The 24,000-nt window shown below is 37.4% G+C and overlaps 2 long non-coding RNA genes across 2 annotated transcripts in view; both read left to right on the top strand.

The window, feature by feature from the left end:
* The window catches only part of LOC138057036 (uncharacterized), a 147,393-nt gene that overhangs the window by 75,351 nt on the left and 48,042 nt on the right, over positions 1-24,000 (top strand). The window lies entirely within an intron of this gene.
* On the top strand, positions 5,296-6,152 carry LOC138057356 (uncharacterized). The gene is made up of 3 exons (XR_011133647.1): positions 5,296-5,404; positions 5,740-5,805; positions 6,018-6,152. It is a non-coding gene; the product is annotated as an uncharacterized lncRNA (long non-coding RNA).

The raw sequence follows: 24,000 nt of genomic DNA on the forward strand, positions 1-24,000 counted from the left end.
AAGGCTTGAGAAGAGGGGGGGAGGTATTAGAAGAGCAGAACAGGAAAGAACTTGAAGTCAAAGTGTCTCTCAACCTTCAGAAAGGGTTATTACTAAGAGCATTTGTCGCTTCTGTTAGTGTAAACCTCACCTGTATGATAAGCTGAAAGGAATTCATTAATGCAACTCAATAATTAAACTGGAAAAAAAACCGCAACTTGCAAGTGTTTTGCGCAGTAGTTTTATAGTAACCTAAACAAGAATGGAGCCTGGTACGACTACCAACAATGTGGCAGAGCAGGGTCTAGTACCGATACGTCTGTCGATCGAAATTGCAACGAAGCCTTGGCTTTTTAGCGCTGAAAATATGGAAAACTGGTGATTGTTTATGTTCAGGTTCGTCTATTTATGTAAGCTATAGACTCGATGTTACCTGGAAACTTAACAAAAGTGGAGGAAGCACAGGAAACGTGACTGAAGCTGCTTTCACATTGATTATTTACCTCGTAATGCGTAATGATATGTTTTACGAGCACTGGCTTCCTTTTAAGTTTTAGTATCTCAGTCTTAGAAGCTTACGAGTACGTAAACTTAGGACTATAAAGAAGATTGCATGTGTACATGATCATCAGAAAAATGAAGAAAAAAACATCAGTGAAAAAAATGGCGACTAAAAGTTAAGATCTGGCGACCAAAATTTTTGGATCAGTCGCCAATTGGCGCCTTACTAAAAATGTTAATTTCGAGCCCTGCTTCAGGAGTTTCTCTGTGAAGATGAAGTCAGGGACCGCGACAGTGAGAGAAAGGAGAAAGGGAAGATGTATGCGGACTGCAAAAGGCATGCATGTGAAAATACATTCAGAAAGGTGACAAAGTGTTACTCAGGCAGGAGAGAGACAATAAGGTGTCAACACCATTCAAACAAGTACCTTTTACAGTTGTTCAAAAAAATGGAAACAGTGTTCTCGTTGGGGGCTGATGGTGTACAGTATCGACGAAATGTAACCCATGTCAAAAGGTATCTGGAGCGTGAGGATCTTAAACCCAAAGCTGAATCATCAGATGCTATTGGAGACAGAGATCTGACAGCTAACCTGGAAAGTCAAGCGTTAAAAGTACCCGCAGAGACGAGCAAAAGACCATCCGAGGAGATTAGCGTTACGGTTAACGCACCAGAGTGTAAACAGGCGGATGCTACTTTGGCACAGAGTGATTCTACTAGTTCCTTACGTCCTTCTAGAGTTGGGAAAGTGCCATCTAGATATCACGATTATGTTCTGGCATGCACTAGGCTTAACCCAGAATAGAGCATTTATGGAACACTTATTTAAGTGGACTGTTTGTTGATGTTTTGGATTTTGTTTCCGAGTTAGTCGATCCTGGTTATCTATTCGGCTACAAAGGACGTTCGAAGACATTTTGATGCATTTAGGTGTTTAGATTTCGTTTTGTTACGTTCTGTTTGAATCAACGTGTTTTTCAAAGAAGGGAGAAGTGTAGTATACGTTGCGGACCTATATTGTAGGAAGACATGCGCAGTTATGTTATAAAATAAGGCAAATGGCGTGTTGATTGAATCTTGGTTAAATACGTGTTGTTAATGCTATTTGATTGCGGTTAGATCCGAAATAGTCTACAAATGGAATGCAAGGTAAAAAGCTGAATATTTACATACGAACAATAAGCAATAACGGAATGCGAAAATGAAGGACTACCACCTCAGTGGTTAGAGCAAGCCCGGCCAATTCAAACTTAGTGGATATCAAATTCGAATTGATTCCTGACCGAACTCTTAGCATTTTTTTCTAATAAGAATTGATAATTTGGTTAATAAGCTACCTCTTATAAACAGTCAACACGCAAACTGTTCACCAATAAGGAAAACATTTATTGATTCAACAAATTGTCAAGAGAACGCCAAGTAGTTCTGTGACGTAAATCATAAGCACTTGTAGTATGAAGAAATCTTATTTCACTCGAGCATCTGCCGGGATAGCTCAGTGTCTAGAGCACCCCGCCCAATACAAATTTAGCGGGTTTCGAATCCGAATCGATTCCTGGCCCATGCTGTGTTTTTTAATCCCTTTCCATTGTCTTCTTTTCTTTTTTTTGCTTAAATAAGCAGACGCCTATGCATCATTTTTTTTTTGCTTGAATAAGCTCTCCATTGATTTCCTTACTTTCTTTACTCGAATAACCTAAAACCTATGCATCGTCAACTGGAAAACGGGACCAAAATAGTTGAAAATGTTCTAGTATTACACACGTTTAATAAAAAAAGGTTTCTAGCTCCTCTTTCTTCAATCAGAGGAACTTGTAATGTGGAGAAACTTTCTGTTTCGTTCCAGCATCGGCCGGGATAGCTTATTGGTTACAGCACCCCGCCCAATTCAAACTTAGCGGGTTTCGAATCCGAATCGATTCCTGGTCGATGCTCTGTTTTTTCGACGCCTTTGCATCGTACACAAGAAAACTGAGCGCAATAGTGGAAAATGTTTTAGTATTACACTAGTTTGTTAACAAAATGCTTTCTAGCTCCTCTTTCTTAATCTGAGTATTTTGCGATGTGGAGAAATTTTCTGGTTCATGCGAGCATCGGCCGGGATAGCTCAGTAGTTAGAGCATCCCGCCCAATTCAAACTTAGCGGGTTTCGAATCCGAATCGATTTCTGGCCGATGTTGTATTTTTTAATCACTTTCCATTGTTATATTTGCCTTTTTTGTCCTTAAGTAAGCTGACGCCTATCCGTTGTACACTGGAAAACTGAGCGCAATAGTGGAAAATGTTTTATTGTTACACTCGTGTTTTAACAAAATGATTTCCAGCTCCTTTTTCTTAATCTGAGTAACATGCAATGAGGAGAAATTTTCTGTTTTTTTCGCGCATCGGCCGGGATAGCTTAGTGGTTAGAGCACCCCGCCCAATTCAAAGTTTGCGGGTTTCGAATCCGAATCGATTCGTGGCCGATGCTGTGTTTTTTAATTACTCTCCATTGTTTTATTTGCCTTTTTTTGCTTTAATAAGCTGACGCCTATGCATCGTACACTGGAAAACTGAGCGCAATAGTGGAAAAAGTTTTAGTATTACACTCGTGTTTTAACAAAATGCTTTCCAGCTCCTCTTTCTTAATATGAGCAACTTGCGGTATGGAGAAATTTCCTGTTTCGTTCGAGCATCGGCCGGGATAGCTCAGTGGTTAGAGCATGCCGCCCAATTTCAAACTTAGCGGGTTTCGAATCCGAATCGATTCCAAGCCGATGCGGTGTTTTTAATCACTTTCCATTTCTTTATTTACTTTTTTTGCTTGAATAAGCTGACGCCTATGCATCGTACACTGGAAAACTGAGCGCAATAGTGGAAAATGTTTTAGTAGTACACTAGTTTGTTGACAAAACGCTTTCTAGCTCCTCTTTCTTTAATCTGAGTAACTTGCGAAGAGGAGAAATTTTCTGTTTCGTTCGAGCATCGGCCGAGATAGCTTAGTGGTTAGAGCACCCCGCCCAATTCAAAGTTTGCGGGTTTCGAATCCGAATCGATTCGTGGCCGATGTTGTGTTTTTTAATTACTCTCCATTGTTTTATTTGCCTTTTTTTGCTTTAATAAGCTGACGCCTATGCATCGTACACTGGAAAACTGAGCGCAATAGTGGAAAATGTCTTAGTATTACACTCGTGTTTTAACAAAATGCTTTCCAGCTCCTCTTTCTTAATATGAGTAACTTGCGATAAGGAGAAATTTTCTGTTTCGTTCGAGCATCGGCCGGGATAGCTCAGTGGTTAGAGCACCCTGACCAATTTAAACTTAGCGGGTTTCGAATCCGAATCGATTCCTGGCCGATGTTGTGTTTTTTAATCACTTTCTATTGTCTTCTTTGCTTTTTTTGCTTGAATAAGCTGACGCCTATATACATCGTACACAAGAAAACTGAGCACAATAGTGAAAAATGTTTTAGTATTATACTCGTTTGTTAACAAGGTGCCTTCTAGCTCCTCTTTATTTATTCTGAATAACTTGCTATGTGGAGAAATTTTCTGTTTCGTTCCAGCATCGGCCGGGATAGCTTAGTGGTTACAGCACCCCGCACAATTCAAAGTTTGCGGGTTTCGAATCCGTATCGATTCCTGGCCGCTGCTGTGTTTTTAATCCCTTTCCATTGTCTTCTTTGCTTTCTTTTGCTTGAATAAGCTGACGCCTATGCATCGTACACTGGAAAAGTGAGCGCAATAGTGGAAAATGTTTTAGTATTACACACTTTTGTTAAAAAGAAACGCCTTCTAGCTCCGCTTTCTTTAATAAGTGGAACTCGTGATGTGCATGAAGAAATTTTCTGTTTTAGTCGAGCGTCGGCGCGGGTAGCTTAGTGGTTAGAGAAAGCCCTTCGAATCCAAACTTTGTGGGTTTCGAATTTGAATTGTTTTCTGATAGACGCGTTATTGTATTTTTTGTGCTGCGAAATGTTGTTAAATAGCTTGGTCGGATGTATCTTATCCACTTTGAGCTTGCAAAATGTTCGCAAATGAGAAAAAACATTTTAGCGATGAAAACGTGTAATAAAGAGCGTCTGTAAGCTTTTCTGACATCAATCCTACGAACTAGTTGTATTGAGAAAATTTCCGCTTGAATCCGCATTGGTTAGGACTAGCTGACTGGTTAGAGCAAGCCCTCCCAATCATACTTTGCAGGTAATCGAATCGGAATCGATTTGTGATCGATTCTTTATTAATACATTTTTTTTCTGCTGCGAAATGTTGTTAAAGTGCTTGATAGGATGTATCTTATGCTCTTTAAGCTGGCAAAATGTGCTCAAATGAGGAAAACCGTTTTAAAACCGTGTAATAAAAAGCGTGTTGAAGCTGCTGTGGCGTCAATTAAACGTACTTGTTGTATTGAGAATTTCAATTTCAATCAAGCATCGGTCTATACTCTAAATTTGTAAATGTTTTTTTTTTTTAGTCTTTGCGAAATATGTAGGAATAGCATCCTCACTGATTTTCTAGCAGTTGTTATTTTACGAGCGGAATCGAAATAACAGTGATCAATAGCATATGCTATTAGAGACATCCGATAGTATCAGCATCGGACGGGACGGCTAACGTGGATGGTAGCTCTCCTCTTGTTCCAACGACGGGGGATGGTCGATGGTTCGACTCCCTCGTTCGATTCCCTTCTTACCTTGTTTAAGTGCACGCCTTTGCTTGAAAACAAGGTATGCTAATTAATTATCTCTCAATATGGAAATCCTGACGTTACGGCTAACGATTGGCTCCAGTTATCTCATTCATAATTCATTTCTTATTATGCAAAATTCTTCATTTGCAACGTGGCAGTTGTGGAGTGAAGATGTGCTGTCCTTTGACCGAAGTTATGGATTTGGAGCGAACGTATATCCAGCGGAGAGATGGACGAAATTGAAGTATTTTAAAAGTGAGTATTAGCTGTTTTTTTAATATATAGATGTATTAGCTGCTTTCTTTATATACCTTCGTATGAAGTTGACTTCAACTTTGATGAAAGCAAAGGAAAAAGTTAACACGTGCATTGCAAGTTACTCGCTAGTTATGTTCAAATTTAGTTCAAACTGTTGTCTTTTATTATAAAAATGAAGTCCTGTCAAGTCCTTAGCTAGGAAAGAATTCTTGCCATAAATTACTTTGCGGTTTTTGCAGCCCGAGCAGTTTAAGGTCCTTGGTACGAAGTTATACAGTTCAAACTATTACGTGAACAAACTTATCAATCGTTCCTTTCATTTTTGTTGGCAGGAATTGTTCACCTCTTACAAAAAGACGTCCGAAGAAGTATATCGAGTTCTATACTGCCATTTAAAGGTAAATATCTCTAAACGTTATAAGCGTATTACGGTTTTCGGTCCTGTTTGACGACTAAGTTCCAAGACGTTAGCAGGAACGATCCATTCGAGAAACGAACGGTTGAGGCGTTATGAACAACGGTTTCAAAAGCATTACCCTTCATGTCTGCACAATTTGATATTTCATGTTATCAAGAGTAAAATAGATCTGAATTTTTATTTTTGTTTTAGAACATCTTCAAATCAGACAAGAAAGGCAAGATGAAAGACCAAAAGGAAGTGTATCGGATCCGGAAGTGAAGTCGACAAAGCTAAGACCCGCACTAGTCTTTTCCTTTACATAATTTTAATGGTGGCTTAGTAACTTGTGTAAGCTTAAGTGCAGATCTGATCACTTTGAGTTTTCATAAGAAAGAGATTTAGGTTGTTTTAATCCTGTATGGATTAGTTGGTTAAATAAATGTAAACAACGGAGCCCCAGTGTATGTTAAATTAACTACCGGAAGATTTATAAAACAAGGAGAGGAAGTGATACACAGTAGACGACGAGTCCAAGGCTTGTAGTTTTACTGACATTCGTCTTGTTAAGATTACAGGATGAATAACACAATGTAGCTTTTCTTATAGCCACCATTACAACTTTGAGCGGTCAAGGTAGTCCAGCAAACTTCATTATCGATGGCAGCAAAACTCTCGCTAAGTTTTTGAAAATGCTCATTTTTCGCAAAGATTTTGTACAATATCTATGCGACTTAAGAAGCGCTTTTAAAGCTCTCTCGGTGGTGCAAACAGTTTTCAAATGATCGCTCAATGTTGATAGTACAGTATTACAAAGTAATTACGTTCGTGTAGTTTAAGGTGTGAAAGTTTCTAGGAGGCAATGGAAGTTGATAAGGAATAGATAACGCGCGCATTCAATGACAGATAATACGACACAATAATTGCACACAAAGGCGCACGAAAGTGCACAGTAACACGGACAACAACAGCACTTAAGAGTACATAGGGACACTAAGACACAGGCGCCAGAGAATACATGGACAACTTAAACACATGAACATCACGGGACATAAAAGGACCAAGACGCAGGAACACAACTCTACACACAAAAAACTAAGATAAATGTATACAAATGTCTAAAAAGCACTGACACAGGTGAACGTGAGTACAATCAAACACTGAACATCAAGGGAATAGGCGCTAAAAGGTACATACAACACGTTGGAATAAGGCGGAAAACAGTTACTGTAAATACAACACAAAGGTAAAGGCGTTTAAGAACACATATATCCAGGCGCAAAAAAGTAAACACAAAACACTAATTACACCAGTGAATACACAGACAATGGCCACCAAGATTATAGACAAACACTGATATAGGCACATTACAAAACCTATAAAAACAGACACTGGCGATGAAAACACAGAAACTGGCTTGCAAAAGTACAGATAAACATTAATACATGGGCACATTAGTAAACATACAGACACAAACACTGACATACAAGAGTACAGACAAACATTAAGAGACACGGCACAATACCGTAGTAAACATACAGAAACAGGCACTGACACCGAGTACCGAGTACCGACACTAGTGAACATACAGACACAGACACTGGCGAGCAAGAGTACAAACACACACTGAGGCAGGGCACATTAGTGAACATGAAGACACAGAGACAATTACACCCACGTGTACAGAGAAACACTAAGAGACAGGCACACAAGTGAACACAAAGACACAGGGATGCTGGCGTGCAAGAGTACAGAAAAACACCAAGACACTGCACATTCAGTGAACATACAGACACAGACACTGGTGAGGAAAAGTACAGACAAACAACAAAGTGCGCACACTAGTAAAAAGACACTGACATGCAAGAGGACAAACAAACAAACACTTTAAGACAAAGGCACACTAATAAACATGCAGACAGACACTGACAAACAAGAGTACAGAGAAACACTATGATAGGGCACACCAGTTAACATGAAGACACAGAAAGGGGCGAGCAAGAGTACAGGCAAACACTGAGACATGGCACACTAGTGAACATACAGACACTGACACTGGCGAGCAAGAGTTCACAACTACTAATACATGGGCATATCACTGAACAGACACTGACGTGCAAGAGTACAGAAGAACACTGAGACAGGGCACACTAGTGAACATAAAGACACGGCGACAATGACGTCCAGGAGTACAGACATATACTAAGAGACAGGCACAATAGTAAACACACAGACAGCGACGCTGACGTGGAAGAAAACACTAGAAGGTACATGCAAACACTAAGAAATAGAGCACATAGGAACACTAAAACACAGGTACATCAGTGAACATAAAGACACAAACACTGGCGTGCAAGAGCGCAGCCAAACACTAAGACGTGGAACTCTAAAGGAAATACAAACACCGAGACACCGGTGCATAAAAGAAAAGACAAACAATAAGACATGGGCAAACTAGTGCACATAAAAAATCAGAGATTCTGGCACACAAGACTCAAACACTACATTAAGTTCTTTTCTTCTGTGTTGTCGTGTCAGCAAATAGCAACCATTTTGTAAATTTGCGAATGCCTCCTAGGACTTTTTTACCTTTTACTTATTTAATTAAATGATACTTCAAGACACCTTACATGTCTAGTTTGAAAAAACAGCCTTTTAAAAATGGACTATTTCCCTTCAAGTGACTAAAACATTCATGCATAAGAGGATATACAAACACTAAGACATAGATGAAGTAGAGTACATATGAACACTAAGACAGAGATGAAGTAGAGTACAATGAGACACCGGTGGACAAAAGTACATACGCACACTTAAAAACACTGATGCACAAGAATGTACATACACACACCTAAGACAAACGAACAAAAAAGCACATCTACATACAAACAATAAAACACCAGTGGACAAGAGTACATACAAATACTAAGGCACAGATGCACAAAAGTACATATGAACAATAAAGCACAGAACAAGAGTATATACAAAGAATGACACACCAGTTCACAAGAGTACATAGGATTACATACAAACACGAAGACACAGATGTGCAAGGTTACATAAAAATGAGACACAGATGCACAAGAGTACATTCTCACACTAAGACATAGATGCATAAGAGTACATACGAACACTAAGACACAAGAGCATATACAGCATATGCACAAGAGTATATACAAAGAATGAGACACCACATCACACGAGCAAGGATGGCACAGTCGGTTAGTGCGCGGCCTTGGTGCAAGAGGTCCTGAGTTCGATTCCCGGATCTCGCATCCTTGCTTCGACTTCTTTCCTTTCCGTGTAGCTAAGTAGCTTTAAATACCCGTAAAACGGAGCACTGAAGGAGAGGGGGGAGTAAAATGAGCGCACCGTCGACCTCAGGTTTGTCAGTTGAATTACTGTTACGAGTTATCGACGTTAAATATGGTTGCTTTACTTTACTTTACTTTAGTACATGTGAACACTACGACACAGATGCACGAGAGTAGATACAAAGAATGAGACACCACTTGACAAGAGTACAGATGCACAAGACTACATACAAACACTACGGCACAGATGAAAAAAGTACATATGAACAATAAAGCACAGAACAAGAGTATATACAAAGAATGAGACACCAGTTGACAAGAGTACATAGGTGTACATACAAACACTAAGACACAGATGTGCAAGGTTACATAAAAATGAGACACAGATGCGCAAGAGTACATACAAACACTAAGGCACAGATGCACAACAGTAAATGCAAACACTAAGGCACAGATGCATAAGATTACATACAAACACTAACTTAAAGACACAGATGCACAAGAGTACATTCTCACACTAAGACACAGATGCATACGAACACTAAGACACAAGAGCATATACAGCATATGCACAAGAGTATATACAAAGAATGAGACACCACTTTATAAGAGTACACACGAACACTGAGACACAGATGCACAAAAGTACATACAAACACTAAGACACAGATGAACAAGAGTACATACAAACACTGAGGCACAAATGCACAAGAGTGCATACAAACACTAAGACACAGATTGACAAAGAGCACGTACAAACACTAGGGAACAAATGCACAAGGGTACATACAAACACTACGACACACTTGAACAAGGGTACATACTAACACTAGGACAGATGCACAAGAGTACATGCAAAGAATAAGACCCCAGTTGACAAGAGTACATACAAACACTGAGGCACAAATGCACAAAGGTATAATATACAAAGACTAAGACACAGATACACACGAGTATGCCAACACTAAGACACAGACACACAAGAGTACATACGAACACTACGACACGGATGCACAAGAGTACATACAAAGAATGAGACACCACTTGATATAAGTACAGATGCACAAGAGTACATAAAAATGAGACACAGATGCGCAAGAGTACATACGAACACTAAGACACAATCTTGAGCATATACAACATATGCACAAGAGTATATACAAAGAATGAGACACCACTTTACAAGAGTACACACGAACACTAAGACACAGATGCACAACAGTACATAGAACTACTAAGACACAAATGCACAAGGTTACATAAAAATGAGACACAGATGCGCAAGAGTACATACGAACACTAAGGGCGCGTTCGATTGACCCTATTCCGGAATAAGAATACGTGGAGTGATGATTAAAACGATATGCTTGGCGCGTTTCAAAGCAGCAAGGATAATAAAAATATGTTTAAAATAGCATTTTAGCGAATGTTTGACAATTTTCATGTGAATCTCCGTAAAAACGAAGGATTTCTAACTTATATTCCATATATTCTTATTCCGGAATACGGTCAATCGAACGCAACCTAAGACACAGATGCACAAGAGTACATACAAAGAATGAGACACCACTTGACAAGAGTACAGATGCACAAGAGTACATAGAACTACTAAGACACAGATGCACAAATGCACAAAGATCACATACTAACACTAGGGCAGATGCACACGAGTACATACAAAGAATGAGACACCACTTGACATAAGTACAGATGCACAAATGCACAAAGGTATAAACAAACACTAAGACACATGCACAACAGTACATACGAACACTAAGGCACAGATGCAGGAGACTACAGGGTAAACTTGGTTTGAAATCATTGAAAGGCTTGTAGCAACTGGTGTACAAATACCTTGGTGTCGAGGGAAAAGACCTTTTCTTGTTCGTCCTGTTCTAAAAAGCATAGTTGTCTTGGTGTCGCTGTTAACAGTCTCAAGTTCTAGGGCATCTGCCAAGGATTAGGAAATGCGTATCTTTTTAGAGTTAAAAATTCTTTTTGGGAAGAAAAAGTCTTGATCTCGTAACCAACACGGCATGCTGTGAAATCTTTAGTTTCCATTATTTTGTCGTTAAGCGAAAGAGTTTCTGCAAGGTTCATTATTAAAATACGCTTCGCCGCAGTTTCATTTTTTGCTTTTTCAAAGCTGAAGTTCAATGCAATTTTCATAATTCCTTGCGCCTTTTAAAAAAGTATTTTTCGTAGCTTGCCTTGATGTTTTAAGACCCCTGTTTAGTATGCAATATGTTATGCAGAAATTCCTTACAGAGTAGTTTTTATTTTTTTTACTTGAATTAGTTGCCAGGGGAAACGCTGTGCAAATTGGGTCACATTTTCCCGCCAAAAAACTTAGAAAAAATACGGGCGCTTACAATACGGGCGCTTACAATACGCATGCGCCAACTTTTTTTACAAATAAAGAACACAAGAAATGAAAAAGAAACACTGTTATTGAGTTCATTTTATACTTTAAATAACAAGTTAAATGGTGTATATGTTACCTTCATTAGAATAATTACCTGGTTTGGTTTTTTTTTTCCAAAAAAAAATCCGGCGCATGCGTATTTGGGCGGGAAATTTTGCCAAGGTCAACCAAGGTCATGTTAACACTTAAATTTCAACTTCATTAAAACTACACGAACAAATAACGTGTTGGACAAGAAAGAATTCGTTAAATCGCGTAAAAAGGTGTTGGTTCCTAAAATCGGTGAATGGAGGCAGTGAAAACGAAACTGTGACGCAGGGCGCTGGAAAGGCTTAAAATTATTCGTTTTTGTCCAACAAATTAGCGCTTTCCTTAAGCAGGCTCAAAAGAGTTTTGAATACTATAAACAAAGTGTACTATTTAGAAGGGCTGAATCTACACAACTGTTCCACGCAACGGTAATGCTATGATACCAAAAGAAAAAACAATATTCTTAAAGTGCACCAAAGCTCAAATACTTTTCGTTCCTAATATAAATCTCCCCATCCAAAGCAAACATATGTCACCACTGTTATCCAAAGTTTCGCTTTTTCTGTGCCGTGCAAGCTACGTAAACTTGGCAGAACTAGCAGTAAATTTGAACCCACGACCGTGATATGAGAGGCATGGGTCTATTCTCGATTTTACGTCACAAATTATTTTGCAATGCAAATCCGTTTGTGGCGTCAAATCGAGAATAGACCCGTGGGTACAAATCACTGCTAGTTTTGATTAACTTTGTGCGTCTTGACCGGTACACAAAAAGCAAACATTTTGGGGTAAGAATGGTAAAACATGTTTGCTTTAGGTGGAAAGCTTAATATTGTTGACAAAAATATGTGAGTTTTAGGTGCACTTAAACGACAAGCAATCATTGATTTGACGTAGTAAGTCACCATGGAACCAAAACAGTCGTGTAAACACATTGTAATGATACCTTGTCCATGAACGCTTACATCTCAAAAATCAACTTAGTGACCTCGAATTTTTATTGCTGAAAAGTGATAAACAGGCTAAGATAAAAATTCTTGCAAACTTAGCACAAAAAATTCTCTGGAGCGCATTTAGAGCCACCTTCACAATTGGGAAATTTTAAGGTGGCTCTTAATCCGCTCCAGATAATTTTTTTAAAACTTTGTATATAGAGAGTTTTATCTTAGCCTGCTAATCATTTTCCAGCAATAGGAAAATGATACATCACCGAGATATAAGCACTTAAAGACAAAATAAAGCGTGTTTTTGGATGTCTCGCTTGTTGTCGTGGTAACGTATTACGTCACATTAATGAACGCATCTTGCTTAGCAATTATTGTTGTTTCATTTGGTACCATAACATTCATGTTAAATGAAACAGTGTTGTAGAGTTAACATCTGAATAGAACATTCCCTCCAAACTGTTGAAACTCGTTTGAGACACAGTGTAACCTAAGCAAATATTAACGGTACACGTTGCTCACGATTTTCGCGAACCTAAAAGCACAGTCTAACTTATTTCTTTATTTTCGCAAAGGGACAAAATATCGCGAACGCACCGATTTTAATCTTCCATTTTAACACATTAAGAGTCGCTTGCCACGTTCGGGCGAGCCGAGAATACCCGAGAATACCCGAAGGACGTAGCAATGGAAGACGGCTGTGTTCGCAGGCAAGCGGCAATAATTCTCTCTAATTCGTTTTGTTGGGAATATACAAAAACGATTGGCGCACGAATGACGGCCACGCGGAAAGCAGAAGCGAGAAGCTGGACAGTGTCAAAGCATGGTTGCCGGCCGGGAACAACATGCTGAAATTTTGCAAGCTAAATAGCAACACAAGATGCAGTTGTGAGCAGTTATTGTACCGTTAATATTGTTGAAACTTTGCTATACGGTGCAACCAAGATACAGCTAACATAATGAATCTGGTAAATAAAGAAAAAGAGACGACTATCTATGTCCAAAACAAAGACTGTCAACGACTAAATACACTATGGAATACTACAATGTAAAGAGTACAAAACAAGTTATTAAAGACTATGAAAGACCACAAAAGAGTTCAAAACACTATGAAATACTACAAAATACTATGAAATACTACATTGTACAAAAGATTACAAAACACTATTAAACACTACAAAAAAGTACAGGATTCAAAAAACTATAAAAAACTATGAAATACTAAGAAGTACTATGAAAGAGTACAAAAGAGTACAAAACACTACAAAAGCCCAAAAAATCCTATGAAATACTACGAAAGACTACACAGGACTATAAAAGACCACAAAAAACTAAAAAAACACTATTACAGACTACATTTGTATGAAAGACCACAAAAGAGTACAAAACACTATTAAACACCACAAAAGATCACAAAAGACTACGAGAGACCACAAAAGAGTACAAAACACTATAATTAAAGATAATTAAAGATAATCAAAGACTATGGAAGACTATGAAAGATTACAAAACACTATGAAACAAAACACTGTGAAAGACTACAAAGGACTACAAAAGAGTACAAGAAAACATGAAAGACTGTCCAGATCCAAACGACACTCCTAACGTGAATTAAAGACTGTCGAGAACTTGCATATGCAAATTGATTGTCTAAAAAATTGAAAAACTACCTGTACATGGACAAATTTCTATGTCCTCGTGGACTAGCTCCAAAAATGTAGTTACATGTAATACACCTTATTCCAAAATGGCCGCTGATTTATGCGCATACAAATTGGCCCTTGTTGCCTCGTTCAAGATAAAATATTCTTTTGATTTTTGAGCTTACAAACGAGGCAAACAGCAGTATACAATATCAATTGAATCATACATGTAGGTAAAAAGCCACATGAAGAATTTTCAATCTAAGACCAAAAGAAGCAATGGCTGATCACTTCAATTTCTGCTCGCTCTGAACCAGAAAAAGCCTTCCTCTCAAATGATAAATGAACTTTACATCTTAGAAGAAAATAATATTATGGTAAAAACTGTAACTAGCATTATGACAATGATGACAATGATGATGATGATGATGATGATGATGATGATGATGATGATAATGATGATGACAAATAATGATCATGATCGTGACAATGATGATAACGATTATTAGGACAATGATGACAATGATCATGATGATGATGATGAAGATGATGATGACGATTATTAGGAAGATCATAGAAAACCAAATATTGTTACAGTAGTAACTGACAATGGAAGCAAGATAATTTATGCTTGATTAGAGATGTTGCCTAGAGTTTCCTGCTGACAAGATCTGTGGTCAAGAAAAGAAGAAAAGGAAAAGACAAAACCCTAAGGTTAACACTGACCCAAGAGAAAATAATTATGGCCAATAAATAATGCGAACGTGATCCCAATTATCATGGATTAACTAGGTACAGTCAGTCAGCAGATCAAAAACTGTATACAAAAATAATATAGGCATTATCATCAGGGAAGAACAATTAAGGTACATTGTAATTCCCTTGAAAATGACTGTACTATCAAGATGTTTGTAAAACTGGGCACATTTGATATTCATACACAGGACACTAAAACAATGCAATAAAAAGATAGGGTCACCATGCTTGTTTGCCCTTTATTCTAAGTGTTTTTTTATTTTACCGAATTACGCCAAAGTGTTCGAAAATTGATCAACTGTAAAAAAGTGTTGTTATATAGCAAAAACTACTGAATATTAGTGAAAAGGTGAGCCTACTAGTTTGTCCATGCTTTGATCTTTTATTAAAGTGATTTCAAATTGATCAACCTTGCAAAGAAATGTAAGGAAATTGGACCGATACAGTCATCACTCAGTGTCTGACTCCAAATGCAGTTTCATGTCATTTATATGTAAATACTACAACTTCTACAATCCAACATGTTTTCTCCTTAAAATATGTTTTCCGTGTAGAGTGTAGGTACCTACATGTATCACGAGTAAATAAAACCATTAAAAGGGAGGGCTGGAGGGAGCCCACAATGTTCCTTTCTTTGCAATACGACAACAAATGGATGGCAAAGGGGCAATTTCGGCTTCGAAATGATCATTTTCCTCAAAAGGACTGGGACGATTTCCAAATAACAAGTTCTTAACCGAGAAAAGTTATCATGATTGTGCTTAAAAGCTTTAGAACAACAAATGCTTAATTTAATAATAACAACAATAATAATTTAATAGTAATAATAATAATAATAATAATAATAATAATAATGATGATAAAGATATAGTGGAATGTGCCCTTTATCCTTGAGAAGCCACCGCAAAATGGAGCTAATAAGCCTGACGTGATTGTACATGATAAAGAAACCAACATCTGGACTCTATTTGAAGGCACAGTCTGCCAAGTAGACAAAATTGCAGATCGATTCAAAGAAAAACAAACAAAATACATAGAACTGCGTGCAGGCATTAAAAGAGAGTACAAAAGTACAAGCGTATATCAAATCAATATTGTTTTTGACGTCCTTGGAGGACACCAGGAACAATTGAGAAATGACTTAAGATCAATTACGAACACTGACAAGGAACTGAGTTACCTCATTGAACGCTGCCAGAAATGGATTTTGAGCCCGAATGTAAATATCGTTAAGAAGTTCTTCAAATTTGTTTAAGCGGAAAAAGGAATGTAAAGTGATGTAATTAACTAGCTAAGATTTAAAATCCGCTGGTTGATGTAATAATGATATGCACAAATTAAAGTAAATAGAATCTGCCATAATAATAATAATGATAATAATAATAATAATAATAATAATAATAATAATAATAATTAATAATAATAATAATAGTAATGTTTTATTTCAATATAAAAATATTTACAAAAATTAAAATATCTCCAAAAGGTAAGAACTATAAATTTACGAGCAATATAGATATTTCTCTGTTTAAAACTGTTTTAAAACTTCCAAATAAATAAATAATAATAATAATTATAATAATGTTAACAGTAGCAATTATAATATAGTAACACACAGGAGCAACACAGTTAATAACTTATGACCTACAGACTGTATACTCTGCTTGCTGCTCAAGTGGAAGTGTATGACTGGTATAATTGATTTTCACAGTGCATCTACAGCTGTACATGAACGTTTTTATCAGAGAGGATCATGACATCATGACATCCAAATTGAATGCTGACACACAAATAGGCAAATATCCAAATTGCAAAGTGACACACACGTGGGTGATCAGTTAGACGAATAAGGAGCTACAAACTTTCAATAGGAAGAGTACACTGTAGGAAGGTGATGATGATGAAAAACATGCAACAAGGACTCATAAGTTGTGAAGCTTGTGTCTGAGAGGAAGAAAACAATCTGGGATGGTCAATGTTTGTTCCTGTAGAGAATAAGAAAGAGGTAATGCTTAAGGAAAGTATGGACAATGTAGCTGAGAGGGAAAAGTGAAGAGGAATGATGCAAAAGCACCAAGAAAGCATTGGAAGATAGAAAAGCAGAATTTCCAAAACGCATGGACTGTATGTCAGAGAAAAAGGACAAAACTTGGAAAGATAATTACATGTAGATGAGAAAAGACCACTGGAAAGGCTGTACCATCGCACTTCCAGTGTGTATTTGTTACAATAGTGCCTGGGAAAAAGAAATAAGAACTTGAAACAACTGAGCCCCAGAGTGTAGGATTTATGGCAAAAACAGAGAGAGATACTGAGTCACCTGGTCAGTGAAGGTACAGCAATCTAGCACAATGAGAATACAAGAGACATCCATAGTTCAATGTGCACTTTGGCAGTTACATGATTGCATTTATAAGGACATGAACCTGAGGCAGCCAGAGAAACAAGGCCTGTAAGATCTGGTGGGTCTTCACAATGCAATGTGACCAAATGACAGAAGTTATGAGGCCCGATAAAGTCTACATGTACATCAACAAAGGAACACTATTGACATTGCGATTCCTGATGATAACATTTAGTGAAGGACAGAGATGAGACAGTAATAATTATCGAAAAAATATTTCAAATGCTAAGGAAAGACATTCTATTCTGTATAACACCCACTCACTTGGAAGGAATTATTTTGCTTCATGGAAAAGCATTGGTTCCTTAATAAACTGAAAGTGATTATTTTTGGTGGCTTCATGTATCTACATGTAAAATAATAAGCCTGAAAGCTGTTAACGATAATACAGTAAATCAAACTTTTACAACTTTTGTCATCTTTAGGCCCCAGATAAAGCCATCTGATATTGTACAAACGATGAAATGATATATGAAATGGATCACACACAAAAAAAATTATGAACTGCGGATATGAAATCAAGTGAAGCTCAGTATGATCCTCCCAGTTACGAACGCAATTTTTGCAATTGCGTACAGAAGCATGAAAATTTCAGGACTTCAATGGGGTTTGACTGACTTGACTGATATTGTACATTGTTTCAAAATTCCCCTACTGCACATGTACATTGTTTGCAGTAGTTAGAGTACATGCATTCCCAAAGGAAACAGAGCAACTTACATGTAGCACTTAATTATTTGTTTCTTAGTCCATCAACTATGATCTATGATTTTGCTGAACAAAGGGTTTTGATTCTGAGAAAGCTAGTTATTTGTAAAAACAAAAAACAACAACAACAACAACAAAAAAAACACATAAGACTTTCTCAAAAAAGAGACAAACTTGAACATAAGAGTTTCAAAAAAGTGCTCACATATAGGAAAAGCAAAAAGGTATACATAAAGACAACAAATTCCTTTCTCAAGCCAGTACCAATTTCATATTTCACCAAAATAATTATAATTATTAGTATGGAATGTTTACTTATCAAGGTTATGATTGTTCCTACATGTAGGAGTTAAATACATGTATAATTATCATTGGTTGCACTGTATCGCAAAGTTGAAATTTACTGTCCCTAAATCCAGGTTTTCTTAAAGGGAACCTCCACCAAAAACTTGTCTTTAAACCACAGAACATAATGTTTACAACTGAAATTGCTCTTGAAAACTTTTTTCAATGAAAAGCTCAAAGCCTTTGTTTTCGAGAAAAATAAATTTCCGAAAATGGTTATTTTGGCTTTCAAATTTCCCAGGCACCGCCATCTTGAATAATTGTGACGTGTCGTGGTTTCCCTATTGTTCCAAAAGAATCGGTCTTTGTGTCAGAACAACAGGGCAAGCACGACACATCACAAATACATTGTATTCAAGATGGCGGCACCCGGGAAATTTGAAAGCCCAAACAAGCTTTTTTGAAATTCATTTTTTCCGGATACAAACACTTTCATTGGAAAAAGTTTGAACAATTTTAATTGTTGAGATTATGTTCTGTGGTTTGAAGTTATTTTAGTGGAGGTTCCCTTTAAGAAAAAAACTACAGGATGGACCAGGACAAAAGTTACATGTGAGATGGCTTAAGGGGACTGTCTAAACTAAAGCCCCCTCCCCTTTCCAAACAGTGTGGATACATTGCTTGGAAGGGGCAGGGGATCCAACTTTAAAATCGTAATAGAAAACAATCTCCTCTGTGGTGGTGGTAATCCTTACACTTGAATCACAAAGAATGATGACCTCCAACCAGGTGTTTAGTACTGAACCAGAGCTTGTTATCTACAGAGCTGCCTGAAAGGATGCCAGGGGAAGGGGCCATCATCAGTGGAGTGTACAGATTTGAGAGTCATTGACCTACATGTAATTTGTCACCAGAGATGTTAGTCATTGCCTGCCAAGATCATTGCATATTAATCCCCCGTTTGTTGTTCTAAGGTTTGCTGGTTTGTAGCCAATAAAAATGGTTTTGTCACTTGTTTGGCAGTTCTGTTGGTGCAGTAATCACTGTTCAAAGGCTTTTTTCTGAGTGCATAACCTTCTTCTCTAGAGTCACTGAAAGTATGTTGCACTGTAGTTTTTTATGCAGTTCACTCTGTGGATGACACATTTAAGACAGCCCCAAGCAATTCTGTGGTTGTCTTGTTAACTGAAGATCAGAAACCTAACGTAAGCTCACCATGTGTCATGCATGATCAGTTTGTTGAAGTCAGCTGTTCATTTAATTCCTGCCTGTTTCATCCATACAAGTGGCCTGGCAGTCGTAGAAGGTGATCTTTATATGAAGTTCTCTCATTCTCTTGTTCTGTTCATTTTTGTGCTCGACATTTATTAACAATTAACGTGTGAGTAGTAATGTCTTAACAAGACAGTTGTTGAGGGTCTCTACAATAATGTTTCCTGAAGTGTAGCTAAGATAATATTATAAAGTTAGAGTTGCTTTACTGATAGGTGTCCAGGTTAAGTCTGTAATAGCGTGCTTGGTGCTGAGCTGTACAGTTCTAGTTGTTCTTGCCACAGTCACCCACTAATCTGTCAGGTGTGTCAGAAACTATTTGTGCTCTTCTCGTTAATGTCCATGTTATCAATGCTCTGTTCAACTTTGGAGAATTGCTTTTCTATAATTATTATCTCACTCACGCCACCCTAGCCCCACCAACCCTTTCTCTTCCCCACCACTCACATGCGTGATTTTCGTAATGGTCCATCCTCAAACTAATCCTTAGACAAACCGTAAACACTTGTATGCAACTTTAAAAAGTCAATTCTTAAATATTTGAAGTCCCTGCAAGGTGGCTGCAACAAATCTCAAGTGTACTGGGAAACGACCCATTAACAAGTAAGGCCTTCATTACACTGTATTGGTGAATACAGTAACAAATTAACTTTAACTTGCATTTTATGAATTTCTTCTACCTCAGTGTCCCTCTTCCTTGTTTCCAAAGAATGATTGTCTTCTTCTTTACATGTACATGTATTGATTCAACTTGATATCTGGAATTTCCTTCTATAATACTCCCTCCTGCAAAAAAATAATAATTGAAAAACAAGTTAATTAAAATTGAAACCATCATTTTATGTCAGTTATGGTCAGATGGACTTGATAATGACGTTTCATTGTGTTAGTTTTTATAACAACGTGTGCGACAAATTATTCCTTCATTTTGGCACAAAATCTCAGCGTTAATTTATGTTTCACATGTAAAATTACAATGGTGCCATGGCAACTTTTCCCTCAGAGCCAAAAACAAAGAAAACCTTTGTCTCATGAACGAAAATTGTCACAGGGATCCCACGATATTAATAATTAATCAAATGGTACATTTAACTTGTGAAATACAGGTGTAAACTATTAGGGAATAATTTCACTTCACCTATTGCATCTTTAATTAAACTACATGTACGTACATGAAGAGATTTTGGCAAATTGTAAAATTTGGAAGATTTTTGACTAATACTCCCACTTTCATGATATTACAAAGTCGTGTAAAAATTAATAACCAGACATTCCCAAAATAATAAACAAAAATTCCAAGCAGAGCAATCAAGTCCTAATTAATTTGTGTTATCTAAGGAAATCTTAGAGGATCACCAATCTGGCTGGAATCAGACCTTCTATGACCCTTTGCATGACTAAAACTTTTTGGACCACTAGCAGCTATTTTATATTCCAAACCACAAAAGGAGGAAGTAAATTCCATTCTACATGTGTAATACAGTTGTGGTGTGGAAACAGTTTCCAAAAAGTAGGAAGAAAAGGGGTTTGCTTAAGACATAATACAAAATAAATGAACTCCCTACCATGGATAGAAAACTTATTTCCTTGTTCTTTGAGTGGTTCCTCTCTTCTTGACAAGATTCAGTGTATTCTGTCTGTATTGACAAAACAATGGATAAGAGAATAACATTTATTTTCCCATCAAGGAGTTGACACTTAATTCTCTCAGCACTTGAATATAAACCAAGTTTTAAAAAATCAAACATAACATTTGGCAAACCAGAAAAATGCCTTCAAAAATCATAATACATGTAGATATAAATATTCAGGATTACAGAAAAGGCTGTGTCTAGATGTTAAATTAATTAAGCAGCCAGACAGGATTTTGAAAAATTAATACTCTGTATCCAGCAGTCTGATAATTTTTCAATTTTGCATCAATCTTTGATAATGCTATTTTTATTTAGACCACTAAGACGTTGTGAGTTACATGTACAGCTGGGAATTCTGTGGTTGCTAAGAATGCTATGCAAATCTTGCCCAACATTACTCATACCAATTACCACTCAACCAACAACTCATTCAAGTTATTGGCTTTAAATTTTTACTGTGTTTAACTCTCTGTAAAGGAAAATGAGGTGTCCGTGGAAAAATGAAATTGTCACGCCCCTATTTTTTGTATAGGGACAAACCATATTAAAGCTAACAGATTAAATTATTTGAATAAAGTTCTAGTTTTTTGGTATTAAATATTGCCTTTTAGATTTGAGGCCTCAAACTCAGAACGACCGAGTATGCTCCAGAAGCTCCTGCGCCTTCACTTTATTGTGAAAATAACTGCACTTTGTTGAACGTAAGTCAGATATGAATGTGCTCCAATACCGTGTGACAAATTTTAGATATCTAAACAATTGAAGAAAATATCACGCACCTAAGGCGAAACTCTCATCTCATACCGGCAGAAAAAGTGCAATAAAATCAGTCTCCGAAGACAAATGAAAAATTCCTCACACTGCATTTGGGGTCGTAAAATCATCTATTAGAATTGAACATTTGGAAGCGATATCTTAAAACCCGTTAGGACAGGAGGTGCAACAAATTATAATTTTGGCGTCCAAATAAACCCCTAGAATATCGAGCTTGAAGATTTTGCATGCAGTTCATGGTCTGCTGAACAACTCCGCCCCCTACTTGAAAGCCAATTATGCTGAGCCAATCAGTGTTCAAGCACGTGCTAGCGTAGCAGATCACTTGTGAAGGCTGTCAATTGACACCGATTGTTTCACACGTGATTGGCATAATACGTCAATCATTTATTGCCCGAAGATTATGGCGGGATACAAAGAAAAGCAATTTTAGCGGTTTTAAAATTACTTTTTCAGAATTTTTTTTTTTTTTTTTTTTTTTTTTGGGGGGGGGGGGGTAATATATACAGTACTTCACAGCCCATTGATTCAAGATTTGCAAAAACAAAAAATTCGAGTGAGACGCCCAAATTCACCTTTACCGAGACCTTAACTGATATACATGTAGCTGTAGGTACTTGTCGAAATACATGTAAATAAATGCTAACCGTTTTACAATGAGTGCTTACAGTGTGTAGACTTAAATACAGATCGTTGACATTTCTGAAATGTGTGTTCCAAACCTTGGAAAATACTGTTTATCAGCGCTATACAAAATGGGAACTTTTAAAACATGCCGGCCATTTAGTGATTTGAAACTTCTGATCAGCTGCTGATGATTACTTTTGACACTTCCTACAGAAAACACCTCTATCAAGGAGATGAAAAGAAGTTTTGATTTACTGGAATACTGAGCCAAAAACATTTCCTACATAAGACATTAGAACACGAAATAATCGTTACCTGAAACAAGCGATCAACGAGGAATCCGCCTGGTCGCCGCCATGTTGAAAGCTGAGACCCTGGGAACGACCCTGGGAACGAGGTTACGCTACACGTCACCCTACAGGTAACCCAATGAATGCGACGAGAGGAAGCAAAAAAATTTCCTAGGAAGTTTCATTTTTTTCCCATTTACAGCTGTCTGGTGTTGTGAGGAGACCTTTCTCGTGAATCTTGATAGTATATATGGAGGTCTCCTCAGTGTGTCTCCTTGCCCTTTCTGTTTAATAATATTTTGTAAAGAGAAAGAAAAAACGGTGATCTTCTAACCAGAGTTAAGCAGCGTTCCAAGTAACTTTCCTTTTGGCCAATCCTAATGTATGACGGCTTTTCTCTCTCGAGGACAGTGTTGACGAGGTAAGAGCAAATTGAGAACGAAAACACTTGTCTACTAAAGCAACTTACTTCCAGAACGTTATGTAGGTAGAATGTATTGTTGAAAGCCATTAAGGACGGTGCCTACTAATTCGAGGTATTTTTGCCTCGGTTTACGATTATGCAGGAAATGTAGATCTTAACAAGTGTTATTGAAATCCAAAAAGAAAACTGGGGTAACAACGCATTTTTCAAAGATAATTGATGAAAAATATTTGTAAAAAGCTTTAAAATACAAGGCAATGTATGGCGTTCTTTCCCAAATTGAAGCTTAATTATCTCTCAAAAATGCATAGTTACCCCCAATTTTCTTTTTGGATACCAAGAGTACTTACTAAGATCTACTTTCTCCGGATGGTTTTAAACCGCGGAAAAATATCACTGTCTTGGTAAGCATCACCGATAGGAAACCCGAGTATTTCGAGATGCGCAGAACGTATGCGCAATAACAATAGTAGGCACCATCCTTAACTATGGTGGACATCGTTCAAGTAAATGGCCTAGTGCTACTTTGATGAACTTGTGCAAAACTCATGCTCTCTTTTCCGAATTATGCCAAAAAAAATATCCTGGCAGCATCGATAGCAAATGTCTGCACAAGACAAAAAATTTAATCTAGCAAGGATGTCTCGCAAGTTGCCATAAGCTTTG

This window comes from Montipora capricornis, chromosome 7 (assembly GCF_036669925.1).
Source record: "Montipora capricornis isolate CH-2021 chromosome 7, ASM3666992v2, whole genome shotgun sequence".
NCBI lineage: Eukaryota > Metazoa > Cnidaria > Anthozoa > Scleractinia > Acroporidae > Montipora > Montipora capricornis.